The following is a 26,318-nucleotide window of genomic DNA, read 5'->3' as shown; positions in this document are numbered from 1 at the left end:
CTGAGTGACTCAGTTTTGGAATACAACTGTCGCGTGGTGCACCGCGACCTCCAGGCACCCCGGAGTTTCTGAAAAAAAATTTTCTGCGATTTTCACGAAACCACTTTTCTTCAACTTGAATTGGGCTAAAAATCCATCCCTGAAAATAAAAATTCTCTGAGTAGTGTGGAAATGCTGATCCTTACCCTGCCTGGGTTGTCCACTGAGCATTTCCCCGAACTCTATCTGAAGTTCTCTGGGCATGGGATTTTGACATATTCCCCAAACCAAAAGGAATGAGTGGGAAACAATCAAGACAACAGATAGAACCACTTGCATTTGAATGAGTTTCAAGCATGCTTGGGTGCTCGTGTGATCTGAGTGACTCAGTTTTGGAATACAACTGTCGCGTGGTGCACCGCGACCTCCAGGCAACCCCGGAGTTTCTGAAAAAAAATTTTCTGCGATTTTCACGAAACCACTTTTCTTCAACTTGAATTGGGCTAAAAATCCATCCCTGAAAATAAAAATTCTCTGAGTAGTGTGGAAATGCTGATCCTTACCCTGCCTGGGTTGTCCACTGAGCATTTCCCCGAACTCTATCTGAAGTTCTCTGGGCATGGGATTTTGACATATTCCCCAAACCAAAAGGAATGAGTGGGAAACAATCAAGACAACAGATAGAAGCACTTGCATTTGAATGAGTTTCAAGCATGCTTGGGTGCTCGTGTGATCTGAGTGACTCAGTTTTGGAATACAACTGTCGCGTGGTGCACCGCGACCTCCAGGCACCCCGGAGTTTCTGAAAAAAAAATTTCTGCGATTTTCACGAAACCACTTTTCTTCAACTTGAATTGGGCAAAAAATCCATCCCTGAAAATAAAAATTCTCTGAGTAGTGTGGAATTGCTGATCCTTACCCTGCCTGGGTTGTCCACTGAGCATTTCCGCGAACTCTATCTGAAGTTCTCTGGGCATGGGATTTTGACATATTCCCCAAACCAAAAGGAATGAGTGGGAAACAATCAAGACAACAGATAGAACCACTTGTATTTGAATGAGTTTCAAGCATGCTTGGGTGCTCGTGTGATCTGAGTGACTTGGATTTGGAATACAACTGTCGCGTGGTGCACCGCGACCTCCAGGCACCCCGGAGTTTCTGAAAAAAATTTTCTGCGATTTTCACGAAACCACTTTTCTTCAACTTGAATTGGGCTAAAAATCCATCCCTGAAAATAAAAATTCTCTGAGTAGTGTGGAAATGCTGATCCTTACCCTGCCTGGGTTGTCCACTGAGCATTTCCGCGAACTCTATCTGAAGTTCTCTGGGCATGGGATTTTGACATATTCCCCAAACCAAAAGGAATGAGAGGGAAACAATCAAGACAACAGATAGAAGCACTTGCATTTGAATGAGTTTCAAGCATGCTTGGGTGCTCGTGTGATCTGAGTGACTCAGTTTTGGAATACAACTGTCGCGTGGTGCACCGCGACCTCCAGGCACCCCGGAGTTTCTGAAAAAAAATTTTCTGCGATTTTCACGAAACCACTTTTCTTCAACTTGAATTGGGCTAAAAATCCATCCCTGAAAATAAAAATTCTCTGAGTAGTGTGGAAATGCTGATCCTTACCCTGCCTGGGTTGTCCACTGAGCATTTCCGCGAACTCTATCTGAAGTTCTCTGGGCATGGGATTTTGACATATTCCCCAAACCAAAAGGAATGAGTGGGAAACAATCAAGACAACAGATAGAAGCACTTGCATTTGAATGAGTTTCAAGCATGCTTGGGTGCTCGTGTGATCTGAGTGACTCAGTTTTGGAATACAACTGTCGCGTGGTGCACCGCGACCTCCAGGCACCCCGGAGTTTCTGAAAAAAAATTTTCTGCGATTTTCACGAAACCACTTTTCTTCAACTTGAATTGGGCTAAAAATCCATCCCTGAAAATAAAAATTCTCTGAGTAGTGTGGAAATGCTGATCCTTACCCTGCCTGGGTTGTCCACTGAGCATTTCCGCGAACTCTATCTGAAGTTCTCTGGGCATGGGATTTTGACATATTCCCCAAACCAAAAGGAATGAGTGGGAAACAATCAAGACAACAGATAGAAGCACTTGCATTTGAATGAGTTTCAAGCATGCTTGGGTGCTCGTGTGATCTGAGTGACTTGGATTTGGAATACAACTGTCGCGTGGTGCACCGCGACCTCCAGGCACCCCGGAGTTTCTGAAAAAAAATTTTCTGCGATTTTCACGATACCACTTTTCTTCAACTTGAATTGGGCTAAAAATCCATCCCTGAAAATAAAAATTCTCTGAGTAGTGTGGAAATGCTGATCCTTACCCTGCCTGGGTTGTCCACTGAGCATTTCCGCGAACTCTATCTGAAGTTCTCTGGGCATGGGATTTTGACATATTCCCCAAACCAAAAGGAATGAGTGGGAAACAATCAAGACAACAGATAGAAGCACTTGCATTTGAATGAGTTTCAAGCATGCTTGGGTGCTCGTGTGATCTGAGTGACTCAGTTTTGGCATACAACTGTCGCGTGGTGCACCGCGACCTCCAGGCACCCCGGAGTTTCTGAAAAAAAAATTTCTGCGATTTTCACGAAACCACTTTTCTTCAACTTGAATTGGGCTAAAAATCCATCCCTGAAAATAAAAATTCTCTGAGTAGTGTGGAAATGCTGATCCTTACCCTGCCTGGGTTGTCCACTGAGCATTTCCCCGAACTCTATCTGAAGTTCTCTGGGCATGGGATTTTGACATATTCCCCAAACCAAAAGGAATGAGTGGGAAACAATCAAGACAACAGATAGAAGCACTTGCATTTGAATGAGTTTCAAGCATGCTTGGGTGCTCGTGTGATCTGAGTGACTCAGTTTTGGAATACAACTGTCGCGTGGTGCACCGCGACCTCCAGGCACCCCGGAGTTTCTGAAAAAAAAATTTCTGCGATTTTCACGAAACCACTTTTCTTCAACTTGAATTGGGCTAAAAATCCATCCCTGAAAATAAAAATTCTCTGAGTAGTGTGGAAATGCTGATCCTTACCTGCCTGGGTTGTCCACTGAGCATTTTCGCGAACTCTATCTGAAGTTCTCTGGGCATGGGATTTTGACATATTCCCCAAACCAAAAGGAATGAGTGGGAAACAATCAAGACAACAGATAGAACCACTTGCATTTGAATGAGTTTCAAGCATGCTTGGGTGCTCGTGTGATCTGAGTGACTCAGTTTTGGAATACAACTGTCGCGTGGTGCACCGCGACCTCCAGGCAACCCCGGAGTTTCTGAAAAAAAATTTTCTGCGATTTTCACGAAACCACTTTTCTTCAACTTGAATTGGGCTAAAAATCCATCCCTGAAAATAAAAATTCTCTGAGTAGTGTGGAAATGCTGATCCTTACCCTGCCTGGGTTGTCCACTGAGCATTTCCGCGAACTCTATCTGAAGTTCTCTGGGCATGGGATTTTGACATATTCCCCAAACCAAAAGGAATGAGTGGGAAACAATCAAGACAACAGATAGAACCACTTGTATTTGAATGAGTTTCAAGCACGCTTGGGTGCTCGTGTGATCTGAGTGACTTGGATTTGGAATACAACTGTCGCGTGGTGCACCGCGACCTCCAGGCACCCCGGAGTTTCTGAAAAAAATTTTCTGCGATTTTCACGAAACCACTTTTCTTCAACTTGAATTGGGCTAAAAATCCATCCCTGAAAATAAAAATTCTCTGAGTAGTGTGGAAATGCTGATCCTTACCCTGCCTGGGTTGTCCACTGAGCATTTCCCCGAACTCTATCTGAAGTTCTCTGGGCATGGGATTTTGACATATTCCCCAAACCAAAAGGAATGAGTGGGAAACAATCAAGACAACAGATAGAACCACTTGCATTTGAATGAGTTTCAAGCATGCTTGGGTGCTCGTGTGATCTGAGTGACTCAGTTTTGGAATACAACTGTCGCGTGGTGCACCGCGACCTCCAGGCAACCCCGGAGTTTCTGAAAAAAAATTTTCTGCGATTTTCACGAAACCACTTTTCTTCAACTTGAATTGGGCTAAAAATCCATCCCTGAAAATAAAAATTCTCTGAGTAGTGTGGAAATGCTGATCCTTACCCTGCCTGGGTTGTCCACTGAGCATTTCCCCGAACTCTATCTGAAGTTCTCTGGGCATGGGATTTTGACATATTCCCCAAACCAAAAGGAATGAGTGGGAAACAATCAAGACAACAGATAGAAGCACTTGCATTTGAATGAGTTTCAAGCATGCTTGGGTGCTCGTGTGATCTGAGTGACTCAGTTTTGGAATACAACTGTCGCGTGGTGCACCGCGACCTCCAGGCACCCCGGAGTTTCTGAAAAAAAAATTTCTGCGATTTTCACGAAACCACTTTTCTTCAACTTGAATTGGGCAAAAAATCCATCCCTGAAAATAAAAATTCTCTGAGTAGTGTGGAATTGCTGATCCTTACCCTGCCTGGGTTGTCCACTGAGCATTTCCGCGAACTCTATCTGAAGTTCTCTGGGCATGGGATTTTGACATATTCCCCAAACCAAAAGGAATGAGTGGGAAACAATCAAGACAACAGATAGAACCACTTGTATTTGAATGAGTTTCAAGCATGCTTGGGTGCTCGTGTGATCTGAGTGACTTGGATTTGGAATACAACTGTCGCGTGGTGCACCGCGACCTCCAGGCACCCCGGAGTTTCTGAAAAAAATTTTCTGCGATTTTCACGAAACCACTTTTCTTCAACTTGAATTGGGCTAAAAATCCATCCCTGAAAATAAAAATTCTCTGAGTAGTGTGGAAATGCTGATCCTTACCCTGCCTGGGTTGTCCACTGAGCATTTCCGCGAACTCTATCTGAAGTTCTCTGGGCATGGGATTTTGACATATTCCCCAAACCAAAAGGAATGAGAGGGAAACAATCAAGACAACAGATAGAAGCACTTGCATTTGAATGAGTTTCAAGCATGCTTGGGTGCTCGTGTGATCTGAGTGACTCAGTTTTGGAATACAACTGTCGCGTGGTGCACCGCGACCTCCAGGCACCCCGGAGTTTCTGAAAAAAAATTTTCTGCGATTTTCACGAAACCACTTTTCTTCAACTTGAATTGGGCTAAAAATCCATCCCTGAAAATAAAAATTCTCTGAGTAGTGTGGAAATGCTGATCCTTACCCTGCCTGGGTTGTCCACTGAGCATTTCCGCGAACTCTATCTGAAGTTCTCTGGGCATGGGATTTTGACATATTCCCCAAACCAAAAGGAATGAGTGGGAAACAATCAAGACAACAGATAGAAGCACTTGCATTTGAATGAGTTTCAAGCATGCTTGGGTGCTCGTGTGATCTGAGTGACTCAGTTTTGGAATACAACTGTCGCGTGGTGCACCGCGACCTCCAGGCACCCCGGAGTTTCTGAAAAAAAATTTTCTGCGATTTTCACGAAACCACTTTTCTTCAACTTGAATTGGGCTAAAAATCCATCCCTGAAAATAAAAATTCTCTGAGTAGTGTGGAAATGCTGATCCTTACCCTGCCTGGGTTGTCCACTGAGCATTTCCGCGAACTCTATCTGAAGTTCTCTGGGCATGGGATTTTGACATATTCCCCAAACCAAAAGGAATGAGTGGGAAACAATCAAGACAACAGATAGAAGCACTTGCATTTGAATGAGTTTCAAGCATGCTTGGGTGCTCGTGTGATCTGAGTGACTTGGATTTGGAATACAACTGTCGCGTGGTGCACCGCGACCTCCAGGCACCCCGGAGTTTCTGAAAAAAAATTTTCTGCGATTTTCACGATACCACTTTTCTTCAACTTGAATTGGGCTAAAAATCCATCCCTGAAAATAAAAATTCTCTGAGTAGTGTGGAAATGCTGATCCTTACCCTGCCTGGGTTGTCCACTGAGCATTTCCGCGAACTCTATCTGAAGTTCTCTGGGCATGGGATTTTGACATATTCCCCAAACCAAAAGGAATGAGTGGGAAACAATCAAGACAACAGATAGAAGCACTTGCATTTGAATGAGTTTCAAGCATGCTTGGGTGCTCGTGTGATCTGAGTGACTCAGTTTTGGCATACAACTGTCGCGTGGTGCACCGCGACCTCCAGGCACCCCGGAGTTTCTGAAAAAAAAATTTCTGCGATTTTCACGAAACCACTTTTCTTCAACTTGAATTGGGCTAAAAATCCATCCCTGAAAATAAAAATTCTCTGAGTAGTGTGGAAATGCTGATCCTTACCCTGCCTGGGTTGTCCACTGAGCATTTCCCCGAACTCTATCTGAAGTTCTCTGGGCATGGGATTTTGACATATTCCCCAAACCAAAAGGAATGAGTGGGAAACAATCAAGACAACAGATAGAAGCACTTGCATTTGAATGAGTTTCAAGCATGCTTGGGTGCTCGTGTGATCTGAGTGACTCAGTTTTGGAATACAACTGTCGCGTGGTGCACCGCGACCTCCAGGCACCCCGGAGTTTCTGAAAAAAAAATTTCTGCGATTTTCACGAAACCACTTTTCTTCAACTTGAATTGGGCTAAAAATCCATCCCTGAAAATAAAAATTCTCTGAGTAGTGTGGAAATGCTGATCCTTACCTGCCTGGGTTGTCCACTGAGCATTTTCGCGAACTCTATCTGAAGTTCTCTGGGCATGGGATTTTGACATATTCCCCAAACCAAAAGGAATGAGTGGGAAACAATCAAGACAACAGATAGAACCACTTGCATTTGAATGAGTTTCAAGCATGCTTGGGTGCTCGTGTGATCTGAGTGACTCAGTTTTGGAATACAACTGTCGCGTGGTGCACCGCGACCTCCAGGCAACCCCGGAGTTTCTGAAAAAAAATTTTCTGCGATTTTCACGAAACCACTTTTCTTCAACTTGAATTGGGCTAAAAATCCATCCCTGAAAATAAAAATTCTCTGAGTAGTGTGGAAATGCTGATCCTTACCCTGCCTGGGTTGTCCACTGAGCATTTCCGCGAACTCTATCTGAAGTTCTCTGGGCATGGGATTTTGACATATTCCCCAAACCAAAAGGAATGAGTGGGAAACAATCAAGACAACAGATAGAACCACTTGTATTTGAATGAGTTTCAAGCACGCTTGGGTGCTCGTGTGATCTGAGTGACTTGGATTTGGAATACAACTGTCGCGTGGTGCACCGCGACCTCCAGGCACCCCGGAGTTTCTGAAAAAAATTTTCTGCGATTTTCACGAAACCACTTTTCTTCAACTTGAATTGGGCTAAAAATCCATCCCTGAAAATAAAAATTCTCTGAGTAGTGTGGAAATGCTGATCCTTACCCTGCCTGGGTTGTCCACTGAGCATTTCCGCGAACTCTATCTGAAGTTCTCTGGGCATGGGATTTTGACATATTCCCCAAACCAAAAGGAATGAGTGGGAAACAATCAAGACAACAGATAGAAGCACTTGCATTTGAATGAGTTTCAAGCATGCTTGGGTGCTCGTGTGATCTGAGTGACTCAGTTTTGGAATACAACTGTCGCGTGGTGCACCGCGACCTCCAGGCACCCCGGAGTTTCTGAAAAAAAATTTTCTGCGATTTTCACGAAACCACTTTTCTTCAACTTGAATTGGGCTAAAAATCCATCCCTGAAAATAAAAATTCTCTGAGTAGTGTGGAAATGCTGATCCTTACCTGCCTGGGTTGTCCACTGAGCATTTTCGCGAACTCTATCTGAAGTTCTCTGGGCATGGGATTTTGACATATTCCCCAAACCAAAAGGAATGAGTGGGAAACAATCAAGACAACAGATAGAACCACTTGCATTTGAATGAGTTTCAAGCATGCTTGGGTGCTCGTGTGATCTGAGTGACTCAGTTTTGGAATACAACTGTCGCGTGGTGCACCGCGACCTCCAGGCAACCCCGGAGTTTCTGAAAAAAAATTTTCTGCGATTTTCACGAAACCACTTTTCTTCAACTTGAATTGGGCTAAAAATCCATCCCTGAAAATAAAAATTCTCTGAGTAGTGTGGAAATGCTGATCCTTACCCTGCCTGGGTTGTCCACTGAGCATTTCCGCGAACTCTATCTGAAGTTCTCTGGGCATGGGATTTTGACATATTCCCCAAACCAAAAGGAATGAGTGGGAAACAATCAAGACAACAGATAGAACCACTTGTATTTGAATGAGTTTCAAGCACGCTTGGGTGCTCGTGTGATCTGAGTGACTTGGATTTGGAATACAACTGTCGCGTGGTGCACCGCGACCTCCAGGCACCCCGGAGTTTCTGAAAAAAAAATTTCTGCGATTTTCACGAAACCACTTTTCTTCAACTTGAATTGGGCTAAAAATCCATCCCTGAAAATAAAAATTCTCTGAGTAGTGTGGAAATGCTGATCCTTACCCTGCCTGGGTTGTCCACTGAGCATTTCCGCGAACTCTATCTGAAGTTCTCTGGGCATGGGATTTTGACATATTCCCCAAACCAAAAGGAATGAGTGGGAAACAATCAAGACAACAGATAGAAGCACTTGCATTTGAATGAGTTTCAAGCATGCTTGGGTGCTCGTGTGATCTGAGTGACTCAGTTTTGGAATACAACTGTCGCGTGGTGCACCGCGACCTCCAGGCACCCCGGAGTTTCTGAAAAAAAATTTTCTGCGATTTTCACGAAACCACTTTTCTTCAACTTGAATTGGGCTAAAAATCCATCCCTGAAAATAAAAATTCTCTGAGTAGTGTGGAAATGCTGATCCTTACCCTGCCTGGGTTGTCCACTGAGCATTTCCGCGAACTCTATCTGAAGTTCTCTGGGCATGGGATTTTGACATATTCCCCAAACCAAAAGGAATGAGTGGGAAACAATCAAGACAACAGATAGAAGCACTTGCATTTGAATGAGTTTCAAGCATGCTTGGGTGCTCGTGTGATCTGAGTGACTCAGTTTTGGCATACAACTGTCGCGTGGTGCACCGCGACCTCCAGGCACCCCGGAGTTTCTGAAAAAAAATTTTCTGCGATTTTCACGAAACCACTTTTCTTCAACTTGAATTGGGCTAAAAATCCATCCCTGAAAATAAAAATTCTCTGAGTAGTGTGGAAATGCTGATCCTTACCCTGCCTGGGTTGTCCACTGAGCATTTCCCCGAACTCTATCTGAAGTTCTCTGGGCATGGGATTTTGACATATTCCCCAAACCAAAAGGAATGAGTGGGAAACAATCAAGACAACAGATAGAAGCACTTGCATTTGAATGAGTTTCAAGCATGCTTGGGTGCTCGTGTGATCTGAGTGACTCAGTTTTGGAATAAAACTGTCGCGTGGTGCACCGCGACCTCCAGGCACCCCGGAGTTTCTGAAAAAAAAATTTCTGCGATTTTCACGAAACCACTTTTCTTCAACTTGAATTGGGCTAAAAATCCATCCCTGAAAATAAAAATTCTCTGAGTAGTGTGGAAATGCTGATCCTTACCCTGCCTGGGTTGTCCACTGAGCATTTCCGCGAACTCTATCTGAAGTTCTCTGGGCATGGGATTTTGACATATTCCCCAAACCAAAAGGAATGAGTGGGAAACAATCAAGACAAGAGATAGAAGCACTTGCATTTGAATGAGTTTCAAGCATGCTTGGGTGCTCGTGTGATCTGAGTGACTCAGTTTTGGAATACAACTGTCGCGTGGTGCACCGCGACCTCCAGGCACCCCGGAGTTTCTGAAAAAAAAATTTCTGCGATTTTCACGAAACCACTTTTCTTCAACTTGAATTGGGCTAAAAATCCATCCCTGAAAATAAAAATTCTCTGAGTAGTGTGGAAATGCTGATCCTTACCCTGCCTGGGTTGTCCACTGAGCATTTCCGCGAACTCTATCTGAAGTTCTCTGGGCATGGGATTTTGACATATTCCCCAAACCAAAAGGAATGAGTGGGAAACAATCAAGACAACAGATAGAACTACTTGTATTTGAATGAGTTTCAAGCATGCTTGGGTGCTCGTGTGATCTGAGTGACTTGGATTTGGAATACAACTGTCGCGTGGTGCACCGCGACCTCCAGGCACCCCGGAGTTTCTGAAAAAAATTTTCTGCGATTTTCACGAAACCACTTTTCTTCAACTTGAATTGGGCTAAAAATCCATCCCTGAAAATAAAAATTCTCTGAGTAGTGTGGAAATGCTGATCCTTACCCTGCCTGGGTTGTCCACTGAGCATTTCCGCGAACTCTATCTGAAGTTCTCTGGGCATGGGATTTTGACATATTCCCCAAACCAAAAGGAATGAGTGGGAAACAATCAAGACAACAGATAGAAGCACTTGCATTTGAATGAGTTTCAAGCATGCTTGGGTGCTCGTGTGATCTGAGTGACTCAGTTTTGGAATACAACTGTCGCGTGGTGCACCGCGACCTCCAGGCACCCCGGAGTTTCTGAAAAAAAATTTTCTGCGATTTTCACGAAACCACTTTTCTTCAACTTGAATTGGGCTAAAAATCCATCCCTGAAAATAAAAATTCTCTGAGTAGTGTGGAAATGCTGATCCTTACCCTGCCTGGGTTGTCCACTGAGCATTTCCGCGAACTCTATCTGAAGTTCTCTGGGCATGGGATTTTGACATATTCCCCAAACCAAAAGGAATGAGTGGGAAACAATCAAGACAACAGATAGAACCACTTGTATTTGAATGAGTTTCAAGCATGCTTGGGTGCTCGTGTGATCTGAGTGACTTGGATTTGGAATACAACTGTCGCGTGGTGCACCGCGACCTCCAGGCACCCCGGAGTTTCTGAAAAAAAATTTTCTGCGATTTTCACGATACCACTTTTCTTCAACTTGAATTGGGCTAAAAATCCATCCCTGAAAATAAAAATTCTCTGAGTAGTGTAGAAATGCTGATCCTTACCCTGCCTGGGTTGTCCACTGAGCATTTCCGCGAACTCTATCTGAAGTTCTCTGGGCATGGGATTTTGACATATTCCCCAAACCAAAAGGAATGAGTGGGAAGCAATCAAGACAACAGATAGAAGCACTTGCATTTGAATGAGTTTCAAGCATGCTTGGGTGCTCGTGTGATCTTAGTGACTCAGTTTTGGAATACAACTGTCGCGTGGTGCACCGCGACCTCCAGGCACCCCGGAGTTTCTGAAAAAAAATTTTCTGCGATTTTCACGAAACCACTTTTCTTCAACTTGAATTGGGCTAAAAATCCATCCCTGAAAATAAAAATTCTCTGAGTAGTGTGGAAATGCTGATCCTTACCCTGCCTGGGTTGTCCACTGAGCATTTCCGCGAACTCTATCTGAAGTTCTCTGGGCATGGGATTTTGACATATTCCCCAAACCAAAAGGAATGAGTGGGAAACAATCAAGACAACAGATAGAAGCACTTGCATTTGAATGAGTTTCAAGCATGCTTGGGTGCTCGTGTGATCTGAGTGACTTGGATTTGGAATACAACTGTCGCGTGGTGCACCGCGACCTCCAGGCACCCCGGAGTTTCTAAAAAAAATTTTCTGCGATTTTCACGATACCACTTTTCTTCAACTTGAATTGGGCTAAAAATCCATCCCTGAAAATAAAAATTCTCTGAGTAGTGTGGAAATGCTGATCCTTACCCTGCCTGGGTTGTCCACTGAGCATTTCCGCGAACTCTATCTGAAGTTCTCTGGGCATGGGATTTTGACATATTCCCCAAACCAAAAGGAATGAGTGGGAAACAATCAAGACAACAGATAGAAGCACTTGCATTTGAATGAGTTTCAAGCATGCTTGGGTGCTCGTGTGATCTGAGTGACTCAGTTTTGGCATACAACTGTCGCGTGGTGCACCGCGACCTCCAGGCACCCCGGAGTTTCTGAAAAAAAAATTTCTGCGATTTTCACGAAACCACTTTTCTTCAACTTGAATTGGGCTAAAAATCCATCCCTGAAAATAAAAATTCTCTGAGTAGTGTGGAAATGCTGATCCTTACCCTGCCTGGGTTGTCCACTGAGCATTTCCCCGAACTCTATCTGAAGTTCTCTGGGCATGGGATTTTGACATATTCCCCAAACCAAAAGGAATGAGTGGGAAACAATCAAGACAACAGATAGAAGCACTTGCATTTGAATGAGTTTCAAGCATGCTTGGGTGCTCGTGTGATCTGAGTGACTCAGTTTTGGAATACAACTGTCGCGTGGTGCACCGCGACCTCCAGGCACCCCGGAGTTTCTGAAAAAAAAATTTCTGCGATTTTCACGAAACCACTTTTCTTCAACTTGAATTGGGCTAAAAATCCATCCCTGAAAATAAAAATTCTCTGAGTAGTGTGGAAATGCTGATCCTTACCTGCCTGGGTTGTCCACTGAGCATTTTCGCGAACTCTATCTGAAGTTCTCTGGGCATGGGATTTTGACATATTCCCCAAACCAAAAGGAATGAGTGGGAAACAATCAAGACAACAGATAGAACCACTTGCATTTGAATGAGTTTCAAGCATGCATGGGTGCTCGTGTGATCTGAGTGACTCAGTTTTGGCATACAACTGTCGCGTGGTGCACCGCGACCTCCAGGCACCCCGGAGTTTCTGAAAAAAAATTTTCTGCGATTTTCACGAAACCACTTTTCTTCAACTTGAATTGGGCTAAAAATCCATCCCTGAAAATAAAAATTCTCTGAGTAGTGTGGAAATGCTGATCCTTACCCTGCCTGGGTTGTCCACTGAGCATTTCCCCGAACTCTATCTGAAGTTCTCTGGGCATGGGATTTTGACATATTCCCCAAACCAAAAGGAATGAGTGGGAAACAATCAAGACAACAGATAGAAGCACTTGCATTTGAATGAGTTTCAAGCATGCTTGGGTGCTCGTGTGATCTGAGTGACTCAGTTTTGGAATAAAACTGTCGCGTGGTGCACAGCGACCTCCAGGCACCCCGGAGTTTCTGAAAAAAAAATTTCTGCGATTTTCACGAAACCACTTTTCTTCAACTTGAATTGGGCTAAAAATCCATCCCTGAAAATAAAAATTCTCTGAGTAGTGTGGAAATGCTGATCCTTACCTGCCTGGGTTGTCCACTGAGCATTTTCGCGAACTCTATCTGAAGTTCTCTGGGCATGGGATTTTGACATATTCCCCAAACCAAAAGGAATGAGTGGGAAACAATCAAGACAACAGATAGAAGCACTTGCATTTGAATGAGTTTCAAGCATGCTTGGGTGCTCGTGTGATCTGAGTGACTCAGTTTTGGAATACAACTGTCGCGTGGTGCACCGCGACCTCCAGGCACCCCGGAGTTTCTGAAAAAAAAATTTCTGCGATTTTCACGAAACCACTTTTCTTCAACTTGAATTGGGCTAAAAATCCATCCCTGAAAATAAAAATTCTCTGAGTAGTGTGGAAATGCTGATCCTTACCCTGCCTGGGTTGTCCACTGAGCATTTCCGCGAACTCTATCTGAAGTTCTCTGGGCATGGGATTTTGACATATTCCCCAAACCAAAAGGAATGAGTGGGAAACAATCAAGACAACAGATAGAACTACTTGTATTTGAATGAGTTTCAAGCATGCTTGGGTGCTCGTGTGATCTGAGTGACTTGGATTTGGAATACAACTGTCGCGTGGTGCACCGCGACCTCCAGGCACCCCGGAGTTTCTGAAAAAAATTTTCTGCGATTTTCACGAAACCACTTTTCTTCAACTTGAATTGGGCTAAAAATCCATCCCTGAAAATAAAAATTCTCTGAGTAGTGTGGAAATGCTGATCCTTACCCTGCCTGGGTTGTCCACTGAGCATTTCCGCGAACTCTATCTGAAGTTCTCTGGGCATGGGATTTTGACATATTCCCCAAACCAAAAGGAATGAGTGGGAAACAATCAAGACAACAGATAGAAGCACTTGCATTTGAATGAGTTTCAAGCATGCTTGGGTGCTCGTGTGATCTGAGTGACTCAGTTTTGGAATACAACTGTCGCGTGGTGCACCGCGACCTCCAGGCACCCCGGAGTTTCTGAAAAAAAATTTTCTGCGATTTTCATGAAACCACTTTTCTTCAACTTGAATTGGGCTAAAAATCCATCCCTGAAAATAAAAATTCTCTGAGTAGTGTGGAAATGCTGATCCTTACCCTGCCTGGGTTGTCCACTGAGCATTTCCGCGAACTCTATCTGAAGTTCTCTGGGCATGGGATTTTGACATATTCCCCAAACCAAAAGGAATGAGTGGGAAACAATCAAGACAACAGATAGAACCACTTGTATTTCAATGAGTTTCAAGCATGCTTGGGTGCTCGTGTGATCTGAGTGACTTGGATTTGGAATACAACTGTCGCGTGGTGCACCGCGACCTCCAGGCACCCCGGAGTTTCTGAAAAAAAATTTTCTGCGATTTTCACGATACCACTTTTCTTCAACTTGAATTGGGCTAAAAATCCATCCCTGAAAATAAAAATTCTCTGAGTAGTGTAGAAATGCTGATCCTTACCCTGCCTGGGTTGTCCACTGAGCATTTCCGCGAACTCTATCTGAAGTTCTCTGGGCATGGGATTTTGACATATTCCCCAAACCAAAAGGAATGAGTGGGAAACAATCAAGACAACAGATAGAAGCACTTGCATTTGAATGAGTTTCAAGCATGCTTGGGTGCTCGTGTGATCTGAGTGACTCAGTTTTGGAATACAACTGTCGCGTGGTGCACCGCGACCTCCAGGCACCCCGGAGTTTCTGAAAAAAAATTTTCTGCGATTTTCACGAAACCACTTTTCTTCAACTTGAATTGGGCTAAAAATCCATCCCTGAAAATAAAAATTCTCTGAGTAGTGTGGAAATGCTGATCCTTACCCTGCCTGGGTTGTCCACTGAGCAATTCCGCGAACTCTATCTGACGTTCTCTGGGCATGGGATTTTGACATATTCCCCAAACCAAAAGGAATGAGTGGGAAACAATCAAGACAACAGATAGAAGCACTTGCATTTGAATGAGTTTCAAGCATGCTTGGGTGCTCGTGTGATCTTAGTGACTTGGATTTGGAATACAACTGTCGCGTGGTGCACCGCGACCTCCAGGCACCCCGGAGTTTCTGAAAAAAAATTTTCTGCGATTTTCACGAAACCACTTTTCTTCAACTTGAATTGGGCTAAAAATCCATCCCTGAAAATAAAAATTCTCTGAGTAGTGTGGAAATGCTGATCCTTACCCTGCCTGGGTTGTCCACTGAGCATTTCCGCGAACTCTATCTGAAGTTCTCTGGGCATGGGATTTTGACATATTCCCCAAACCAAAAGGAATGAGTGGGAAACAATCAAGACAACAGATAGAAGCACTGGCATTTGAATGAGTTTCAAGCATGCTTGGGTGCTCGTGTGATCTGAGTGACTCAGTTTTGGAATACAACTGACGCGTGGTGCACCGCGACCTCCAGGCACCCCGGAGTTTCTGAAAAAAAATTTTCTGCGATTTTCACGAAACCACTTTTCTTCAACTTGAATTGGGCTAAAAATCCATCCCTGAAAATAAAAATTCTCTGAGTAGTGTGGAAATGCTGATCCTTACCCTGCCTGGGTTGTCCACTGAGCATTTCCGCGAACTCTATCTGAAGTTCTCTGGGCATGGGATTTTGACATATTCCCCAAACCAAAAGGAATGAGTGGGAAACAATCAAGACAACAGATAGAAGCACTTGCATTTGAATGAGTTTCAAGCATGCTTGGGTGCTCGTGTGATCTGAGTGACTTGGATTTGGAATACAACTGTCGCGTGGTGCACCGCGACCTCCAGGCACCCCGGAGTTTCTGAAAAAAAATTTTCTGCGATTTTCACGAAACCACTTTTCTTCAACTTGAATTGGGCTAAAAATCCATCCCTGAAAATAAAAATTCTCTGAGTAGTGTGGAAATGCTGATCCTTACCCTGCCTGGGTTGTCCACTGAGCATTTCCGCGAACTCTATCTGAAGTTCTCTGGGCATGGGATTTTGACATATTCCCCAAACCAAAAGGAATGAGTGGGAAACAATCAAGACAACAGATAGAACCACTTGTATTTGAATGAGTTTCAAGCACGCTTGGGTGCTCGTGTGATCTGAGTGACTTGGATTTGGAATACAACTGTCGCGTGGTGCACCGCGACCTCCAGGCACCCCGGAGTTTCTGAAAAAAAATTTTCTGCGATTTTCACGATACCACTTTTCTTCAACTTGAATTGGGCTAAAAATCCATCCCTGAAAATAAAAATTCTCTGAGTAGTGTGGAAATGCTGATCCTTACCCTGCCTGGGTTGTCCACTGAGCATTTCCGCGAACTCTATCTGAAGTTCTCTGGGCATGGGATTTTGACATATTCCCCAAACCAAAAGGAATGAGTGGGAAACAATCAAGACAACAGATAGAAGCACTTGCATTTGAATGAGTTTCAAGCATGCTTGGGTGCTCGTGTGATCTGAGTGACTCAGTTTTGGAATACAACTGTCGCGTGGTGCACCGCGACCTCCAGGCACCCCGGAGTTTCTGAAAAAAATTTTTCTGCGATTTTCATGAAACCACTTTTCTTCAACTTGAATTGGGCTAAAAATCCATCCCTGAAAATAAAAATTCTCTGAGTAGTGTGGAAATGCTGATCCTTACCCTGCCTGGGTTGTCCACTGAGCATTTCCGCGAACTCTATCTGAAGTTCTCTGGGCATGGGATTTTGACATATTCCCCAAACCAAAAGGAATGAGTGGGAAACAATCAAGACAACAGATAGAAGCACTTGCATTTGAATGAGTTTCAAGCATGCTTGGGTGCTCGTGTGATCTGAGTGACTGAGTTTTGGAATACAACTGTCGCGTGGTGCACCGCGACCTCCAGGCACCCCGGAGTTTCTGAAAAAAAATTTTCTCCGATTTTCACGAAACCACTTTTCTTCAACTTGAATTGGGTTAAAAATCCATCCCTGAAAATAAAAATTCTCTGAGTAGTGTGGAAATGCTGATCCTTACCCTGCCTGGGTTGTCCACTGAGCATTTCCGCGAACTCTATCTGAAGTTCTCTGGGCATGGGATTTTGACATATTCCCCAAACCAAAAGGAATGAGTGGGAAACAATCAAGACAACAGATAGAAGCACTTGCATTTGAATGAGTTTCAAGCATGCTTGGGTGCTCGTGTGATCTGAGTGACTCAGTTTTGGAATACAACTGTCGCGTGGTGCACCGCGACCTCCAGGCACCCCGGAGTTTCTGAAAAAAAAAATTTCTGCGATTTTCACGAAACCACTTTTCTTCAACTTGAATTGGGCTAAAAATCCATCCCTGAAAATAAAAATTCTCTGAGTAGTGTGGAAATGCTGATCCTTACCCTGCCTGGGTTGTCCACTGAGCATTTCCGCGAACTCTATCTGAAGTTCTCTGGGCATGGGATTTTGACATATTCCCCAAACCAAAAGGAATGAGTGGGAAACAATCAAGACAACAGATAGAAGCACTTGCATTTGAATGAGTTTCAAGCATGCTTGGGTGCTCGTGTGATCTGAGTGACTCAGTTTTGGAATACAACTGTCGCGTGGTGCACCGCGACCTCCAGGCACCCCGGAGTTTCTGAAAAAAAATTTTCTGCGATTTTCACGAAACCACTTTTCTTCAACTTGAATTGGGCTAAAAATCCATCCCTGAAAATAAAAATTCTCTGAGTAGTGTGGAAATGCTGATCCTTACCCTGCCTGGGTTGTCCACTGAGCATTTCCGCGAACTCTATCTGAAGTTCTCTGGGCATGGGATTTTGACAAATTCCCCAAACCAAAAGGATTGAGTGGGAAACAATCAAGACAACAGATAGAAGCACTTGCATTTGAATGAGTTTCAAGCATGCTTGGGTGCTCGTGTGATCTGAGTGACTCAGTTTTGGAATACAACTGTCGCGTGGTGCACCGCGACCTCCAGGCACCCCGGAGTTTCTGAAAAATAATTTTCTGAGATTTTCACGAAACCACTTTTCTTCAACTTGAATTGGGCTAAAAATCCATCCCTGAAAATAAAAATTCTCTGAGTAGTGTGGAAATGCTGATCCTTACCCTGCCTGGGTTGTCCACTGAGCATTTCCGCGAACTCTATCTGAAGTTCTCTGGGCATGGGATTTTGACATATTCCCCAAACCAAAAGGAATGAGTGGGAAACAATCAAGACAACAGATAGAACCACTTGTATTTGAATGAGTTTCAAGCATGCTTGGGTGCTCGTGTGATCTGAGTGACTTGGATTTGGAATACAACTGTCGCGTGGTGCACCGCGACCTCCAGGCACCCCGGAGTTTCTGAAAAAAAATTTTCTGCGATTTTCACGAAACCACTTTTCTTCAACTTGAATTGGGCTAAAAATCCATCCCTGAAAATAAAAATTCTCTGAGTAGTGTGGAAATGCTGATCCTTACCTGCCTGGGTTGTCCACTGAGCATTTTCGCGAACTCTATCTGAAGTTCTCTGGGCATGGGATTTTGACATATTCCCCAAACCAAAAGGAATGAGTGGGAAACAATCAAGACAACAGATAGAACCACTTGCATTTGAATGAGTTTCAAGCATGCTTGGGTGCTCGTGTGATCTGAGTGACTCAGTTTTGGAATACAACTGTCGCGTGGTGCACCGCGACCTCCAGGCAACCCCGGAGTTTCTGAAAAAAAATTTTCTGCGATTTTCACGAAACCACTTTTCTTCAACTTGAATTGGGCTAAAAATCCATCCCTGAAAATAAAAATTCTCTGAGTAGTGTGGAAATGCTGATCCTTACCCTGCCTGGGTTGTCCACTGAGCATTTCCGCGAACTCTATCTGAAGTTCTCTGGGCATGGGATTTTGACATATTCCCCAAACCAAAAGGAATGAGTGGGAAACAATCAAGACAACAGATAGAAGCACTTGCATTTGAATGAGTTTCAAGCATGCTTGGGTGCTCGTGTGATCTGAGTGACTCAGTTTTGGCATACAACTGTCGCGTGGTGCACCGCGACCTCCAGGCACCCCGGAGTTTCTGAAAAAAAATTTTCTGCGATTTTCACGAAACCACTTTTCTTCAACTTGAATTGGGCTAAAAATCCATCCCTGAAAATAAAAATTCTCTGAGTAGTGTGGAAATGCTGATCCTTACCCTGCCTGGGTTGTCCACTGAGCATTTCCCCGAACTCTATCTGAAGTTCTCTGGGCATGGGATTTTGACATATTCCCCAAACCAAAAGGAATGAGTGGGAAACAATCAAGACAACAGATAGAAGCACTTGCATTTGAATGAGTTTCAAGCATGCTTGGGTGCTCGTGTGATCTGAGTGACTCAGTTTTGGAATACAACTGTCGCGTGGTGCACCGCGACCTCCAGGCACCCCGGAGTTTCTGAAAAAAAAATTTCTGCGATTTTCACGAAACCACTTTTCTTCAACTTGAATTGGGCTAAAAATCCATCCCTGAAAATAAAAATTCTCTGAGTAGTGTGGAAATGCTGATCCTTACCTGCCTGGGTTGTCCACTGAGCATTTTCGCGAACTCTATCTGAAGTTCTCTGGGCATGGGATTTTGACATATTCCCCAAACCAAAAGGAATGAGTGGGAAACAATCAAGACAACAGATAGAACCACTTGCATTTGAATGAGTTTCAAGCATGCTTGGGTGCTCGTGTGATCTGAGTGACTCAGTTTTGGAATACAACTGTCGCGTGGTGCACCGCGACCTCCAGGCAACCCCGGAGTTTCTGAAAAAAAATTTTCTGCGATTTTCACGAAACCACTTTTCTTCAACTTGAATTGGGCTAAAAATCCATCCCTGAAAATAAAAATTCTCTGAGTAGTGTGGAAATGCTGATCCTTACCCTGCCTGGGTTGTCCACTGAGCATTTCCGCGAACTCTATCTGAAGTTCTCTGGGCATGGGATTTTGACATATTCCCCAAACCAAAAGGAATGAGTGGGAAACAATCAAGACAACAGATAGAAGCACTTGCATTTGAATGAGTTTCAAGCATGCTTGGGTGCTCGTGTGATCTGAGTGACTCAGTTTTGGAATACAACTGTCGCGTGGTGCACCGCGACCTCCAGGCACCCCGGAGTTTCTGAAAAAAAAATTTCTGCGATTTTCACGAAACCACTTTTCTTCAACTTGAATTGGGCTAAAAATCCATCCCTGAAAATAAAAATTCTCTGAGTAGTGTGGAAATGCTGATCCTTACCCTGCCTGGGTTGTCCACTGAGCATTTCCGCGAACTCTATCTGAAGTTCTCTGGGCATGGGATTTTGACATATTCCCCAAACCAAAAGGAATGAGTGGGAAACAATCAAGACAACAGATAGAACTACTTGTATTTGAATGAGTTTCAAGCATGCTTGGGTGCTCGTGTGATCTGAGTGACTTGGATTTGGAATACAACTGTCGCGTGGTGCACCGCGACCTCCAGGCACCCCGGAGTTTCTGAAAAAAAATTTTCTGCGATTTTCACGAAACCACTTTTCTTCAACTTGAATTGGGCTAAAAATCCATCCCTGAAAATAAAAATTCTCTGAGTAGTGTGGAAATGCTGATCCTTACCCTACCTGGGTTGTCCACTGAGCATTTCCACGAACTCTATCTGAAGTTCTCTGGGCATGGGATTTTGACATATTCCCCAAACCAAAAGGAATAAGTGGGAAACAATCAAGACAACAGATAGAAGCACTTGCATTTGAATGAGTTTCAAGCATGCTTGGGTACTTGTGTGATCTGAGTGACTCAGTTTTGGAATTCAACTGTCGCGTGGTGCACCACGACCTCCAGGCACCCCGGAGTTTCTGAAAAAAATTTTTCTGCTTTTTTCACGAAACCACTTTTCTTCAACTTGAATTGGGCTAAAAATCCATCCCTGAAAATAAAAATTCTCTGAGTAGTGTGGAAATGCTGATCCTTACCCTGCCTGGGTTGTCCACTGAGCATTTCCGCGAACTCTATCTGAAGTTCTCTGGGCATGGGATTTTGACATATTCCCCAAACCAAAAGGAATGAGTGGGAAACAATCAAGACAACAGATAGAAGCACTTGCATTTGAATGAGTTTCAAGCATGCTTGGGTGCTCGTGTGATCTGAGTGACTCAGTTTTGGAATACAACTGTCGCGTGGTGCACCGCGACCTCCAGGCACCCCGGAGTTTCTGAAAAAAAATTTTCTGCGATTTTCACGAAACCACTTTTCTTCAACTTGAATTGGGCTAAAAATCCATCCCTGAAAATAAAAATTCTCTGAGTAGTGTGGAAATGCTGATCCTTACCCTGCCTGGGTTGTCCACTGAGCATTTCCGCGAACTCTATCTGAAGTTCTCTGGGCATGGGATTTTGACATATTCCCCAAACCAAAAGGAATGAGTGGGAAACAATCAAGACAACAGATAGAAGCACTTGCATTTGAATGAGTTTCAAGCATGCTTGGGTGCTCGTGTGATCTGAGTGACTCAGTTTTGGAATACAACTGTCGCGTGGTGCACCGCGACCTCCAGGCACCCCGGAGTTTCTGAAAAAAAATTTTCTGCGATTTTCACGAAACCACTTTTCTTCAACTTGAATTGGGCTAAAAATCCATCCCTGAAAATAAAAATTCTCTGAGTAGTGTGGAAATGCTGATCCTTACCCTGCCTGGGTTGTCCACTGAGCATTTCCGCGAACTCTATCTGAAGTTCTCTGGGCATGGGATTTTGACAAATTCCCCAAACCAAAAGGATTGAGTGGGAAACAATCAAGACAACAGATAGAAGCACTTGCATTTGAATGAGTTTCAAGCATGCTTGGGTGCTCGTGTGATCTGAGTGACTCAGTTTTGGAATACAACTGTCGCGTGGTGCACCGCGACCTCCAGGCACCCCGGAGTTTCTGAAAAATAATTTTCTGAGATTTTCACGAAACCACTTTTCTTCAACTTGAATTGGGCTAAAAATCCATCCCTGAAAATAAAAATTCTCTGAGTAGTGTGGAAATGCTGATCCTTACCCTGCCTGGGTTGTCCACTGAGCATTTCCGCGAACTCTATCTGAAGTTCTCTGGGCATGGGATTTTGACATATTCCCCAAACCAAAAGGAATGAGTGGGAAACAATCAAGACAACAGATAGAACCACTTGTATTTGAATGAGTTTCAAGCATGCTTGGGTGCTCGTGTGATCTGAGTGACTTGGATTTGGAATACAACTGTCGCGTGGTGCACCGCGACCTCCAGGCACCCCGGAGTTTCTGAAAAAAAATTTTCTGCGATTTTCACGAAACCACTTTTCTTCAACTTGAATTGGGCTAAAAATCCATCCCTGAAAATAAAAATTCTCTGAGTAGTGTGGAAATGCTGATCCTTACCTGCCTGGGTTGTCCACTGAGCATTTTCGCGAACTCTATCTGAAGTTCTCTGGGCATGGGATTTTGACATATTCCCCAAACCAAAAGGAATGAGTGGGAAACAATCAAGACAACAGATAGAACCACTTGCATTTGAATGAGTTTCAAGCATGCTTGGGTGCTCGTGTGATCTGAGTGACTCAGTTTTGGAATACAACTGTCGCGTGGTGCACCGCGACCTCCAGGCAACCCCGGAGTTTCTGAAAAAAAATTTTCTGCGATTTTCACGAAACCACTTTTCTTCAACTTGAATTGGGCTAAAAATCCATCCCTGAAAATAAAAATTCTCTGAGTAGTGTGGAAATGCTGATCCTTACCCTGCCTGGGTTGTCCACTGAGCATTTCCGCGAACTCTATCTGAAGTTCTCTGGGCATGGGATTTTGACATATTCCCCAAACCAAAAGGAATGAGTGGGAAACAATCAAGACAACAGATAGAAGCACTTGCATTTGAATGAGTTTCAAGCATGCTTGGGTGCTCGTGTGATCTGAGTGACTCAGTTTTGGCATACAACTGTCGCGTGGTGCACCGCGACCTCCAGGCACCCCGGAGTTTCTGAAAAAAAATTTTCTGCGATTTTCACGAAACCACTTTTCTTCAACTTGAATTGGGCTAAAAATCCATCCCTGAAAATAAAAATTCTCTGAGTAGTGTGGAAATGCTGATCCTTACCCTGCCTGGGTTGTCCACTGAGCATTTCCCCGAACTCTATCTGAAGTTCTCTGGGCATGGGATTTTGACATATTCCCCAAACCAAAAGGAATGAGTGGGAAACAATCAAGACAACAGATAGAAGCACTTGCATTTGAATGAGTTTCAAGCATGCTTGGGTGCTCGTGTGATCTGAGTGACTCAGTTTTGGAATACAACTGTCGCGTGGTGCACCGCGACCTCCAGGCACCCCGGAGTTTCTGAAAAAAAAATTTCTGCGATTTTCACGAAACCACTTTTCTTCAACTTGAATTGGGCTAAAAATCCATCCCTGAAAATAAAAATTCTCTGAGTAGTGTGGAAATGCTGATCCTTACCTGCCTGGGTTGTCCACTGAGCATTTTCGCGAACTCTATCTGAAGTTCTCTGGGCATGGGATTTTGACATATTCCCCAAACCAAAAGGAATGAGTGGGAAACAATCAAGACAACAGATAGAACCACTTGCATTTGAATGAGTTTCAAGCATGCTTGGGTGCTCGTGTGATCTGAGTGACTCAGTTTTGGAATACAACTGTCGCGTGGTGCACCGCGACCTCCAGGCAACCCCGGAGTTTCTGAAAAAAAATTTTCTGCGATTTTCACGAAACCACTTTTCTTCAACTTGAATTGGGCTAAAAATCCATCCCTGAAAATAAAAATTCTCTGAGTAGTGTGGAAATGCTGATCCTTACCCTGCCTGGGTTGTCCACTGAGCATTTCCGCGAACTCTATCTGAAGTTCTCTGGGCATGGGATTTTGACATATTCCCCAAACCAAAAGGAATGAGTGGGAAACAATCAAGACAACAGATAGAAGCACTTGCATTTGAATGAGTTTCAAGCATGCTTGGGTGCTCGTGTGATCTGAGTGACTCAGTTTTGGAATACAACTGTCGCGTGGTGCACCGCGACCTCCAGGCACCCCGGAGTTTCTGAAAAAAAAATTTCTGCGATTTTCACGAAACCACTTTTCTTCAACTTGAATTGGGCTAAAAATCCATCCCTGAAAATAAAAATTCTCTGAGTAGTGTGGAAATGCTGATCCTTACCCTGCCTGGGTTGTCCACTGAGCATTTCCGCGAACTCTATCTGAAGTTCTCTGGGCATGGGATTTTGACATATTCCCCAAACCAAAAGGAATGAGTGGGAAACAATCAAGACAACAGATAGAACTACTTGTATTTGAATGAGTTTCAAGCATGCTTGGGTGCTCGTGTGATCTGAGTGACTTGGATTTGGAATACAACTGTCGCGTGGTGCACCGCGACCTCCAGGCACCCCGGAGTTTCTGAAAAAAAATTTTCTGCGATTTTCACGAAACCACTTTTCTTCAACTTGAATTGGGCTAAAAATCCATCCCTGAAAATAAAAATTCTCTGAGTAGTGTGGAAATGCTGATCCTTACCCTACCTGGGTTGTCCACTGAGCATTTCCACGAACTCTATCTGAAGTTCTCTGGGCATGGGATTTTGACATATTCCCCAAACCAAAAGGAATAAGTGGGAAACAATCAAGACAACAGATAGAAGCACTTGCATTTGAATGAGTTTCAAGCATGCTTGGGTACTTGTGTGATCTGAGTGACTCAGTTTTGGAATTCAACTGTCGCGTGGTGCACCACGACCTCCAGGCACCCCGGAGTTTCTGAAAAAAATTTTTCTGCTTTTTTCACGAAACCACTTTTCTTCAACTTGAATTGGGCTAAAAATCCATCCCTGAAAATAAAAATTCTCTGAGTAGTGTGGAAATGCTGATCCTTACCCTGCCTGGGTTGTCCACTGAGCATTTCCGCGAACTCTATCTGAAGTTCTCTGGGCATGGGATTTTGACATATTCCCCAAACCAAAAGGAATGAGTGGGAAACAATCAAGACAACAGATAGAAGCACTTGCATTTGAATGAGTTTCAAGCATGCTTGGGTGCTCGTGTGATCTGAGTGACTCAGTTTTGGAATACAACTGTCGCGTGGTGCACCGCGACCTCCAGGCACCCCGGAGTTTCTGAAAAAAAATTTTCTGCGATTTTCACGAAACCACTTTTCTTCAACTTGAATTGGGCTAAAAATCCATCCCTGAAAATAAAAATTCTCTGAGTAGTGTGGAAATGCTGATCCTTACCCTGCCTGGGTTGTCCACTGAGCATTTCCGCGAACTCTATCTGACGTTCTCTGGGCATGGGATTTTGACATATTCCCCAAACCAAAAGGAATGAGTGGGAAACAATCAAGACAACAGATAGAAGCACTTGCATTTGAATGAGTTTCAAGCATGCTTGGGTGCTCGTGTGATCTGAGTGACTCAGTTTTGGAATACAACTGTCGCGTGGTGCACCGCGACCTCCAGGCACCCCGGAGTTTCTGAAAAAAAATTTTCTGCGATTTTCATGAAACCACTTTTCTTCAACTTGAATTGGGCTAAAAATCCATCCCTGAAAATAAAAATTCTCTGAGTAGTGTGGAAATGCTGATCCTTACCCTGCCTGGGTTGTCCACTGAGCATTTCCGCGAACTCTATCTGAAGTTCTCTGGGCATGGGATTTTGACATATTCCCCAAACCAAAAGGAATGAGTGGGAAACAATCAAGACAACAGATAGAAGCACTTGCATTTGAATGAGTTTCAAGCATGCTAGGGTGCTCGTGTGATCTGAGTGACTCAGTTTTGGAATACAACTGTCGCGTGGTGCACCGCGACCTCCAGGCACCCCGGAGTTTCTGAAAAAAAATTTTCTGCGATTTTCACGAAACCACTTTTCTTCAACTTGAATTGGGCTAAAAATCCATCCCTGAAAATAAAAATTCTCTGAGTAGTGTGGAAATGCTGATCCTTACCCTGCCTGGGTTGTCCACTGAGCATTTCCGCGAACTCTATCTGAAGTTCTCTGGGCATGGGATTTTGACATATTCCCCAAACCAAAAGGAATGAGTGGGAAACAATCAAGACAACAGATAGAACCACTTGTATTTGAATGAGTTTCAAGCATGCTTGGGTGCTCGTGTGATCTGAGTGACTTGGATTTGGAATACAACTGTCGCGTGGTGCACCGCGACCTCCAGGCACCCCGGAGTTTCTGAAAAAAACTTTTCTGCGATTTTCACGAAACCACTTTTCTTCAACTTGAATTGGGCTAAAAATCCATCCCTGAAAATAAAAATTCTCTGAGTAGTGTGGAAATGCTGATCCTTACCCTGCCTGGGTTGTCCACTGAGCATTTCCGCGAACTCTATCTGAAGTTCTCTGGGCATGGGATTTTGACATATTCCCCAAACCAAAAGGAATGAGTGGGAAACAATCAAGACAACAGATAGAAGCACTTGCATTTGAATGAGTTTCAAGCA

This window comes from Lepisosteus platostomus, chromosome 12 (assembly GCF_059453375.1).
Source record: "Lepisosteus platostomus isolate fLepPlt1 chromosome 12, fLepPlt1.hap1, whole genome shotgun sequence".
Taxonomy (NCBI): domain Eukaryota; kingdom Metazoa; phylum Chordata; class Actinopteri; order Semionotiformes; family Lepisosteidae; genus Lepisosteus; species Lepisosteus platostomus.
This window is presented reverse-complemented; position numbering follows the sequence as displayed.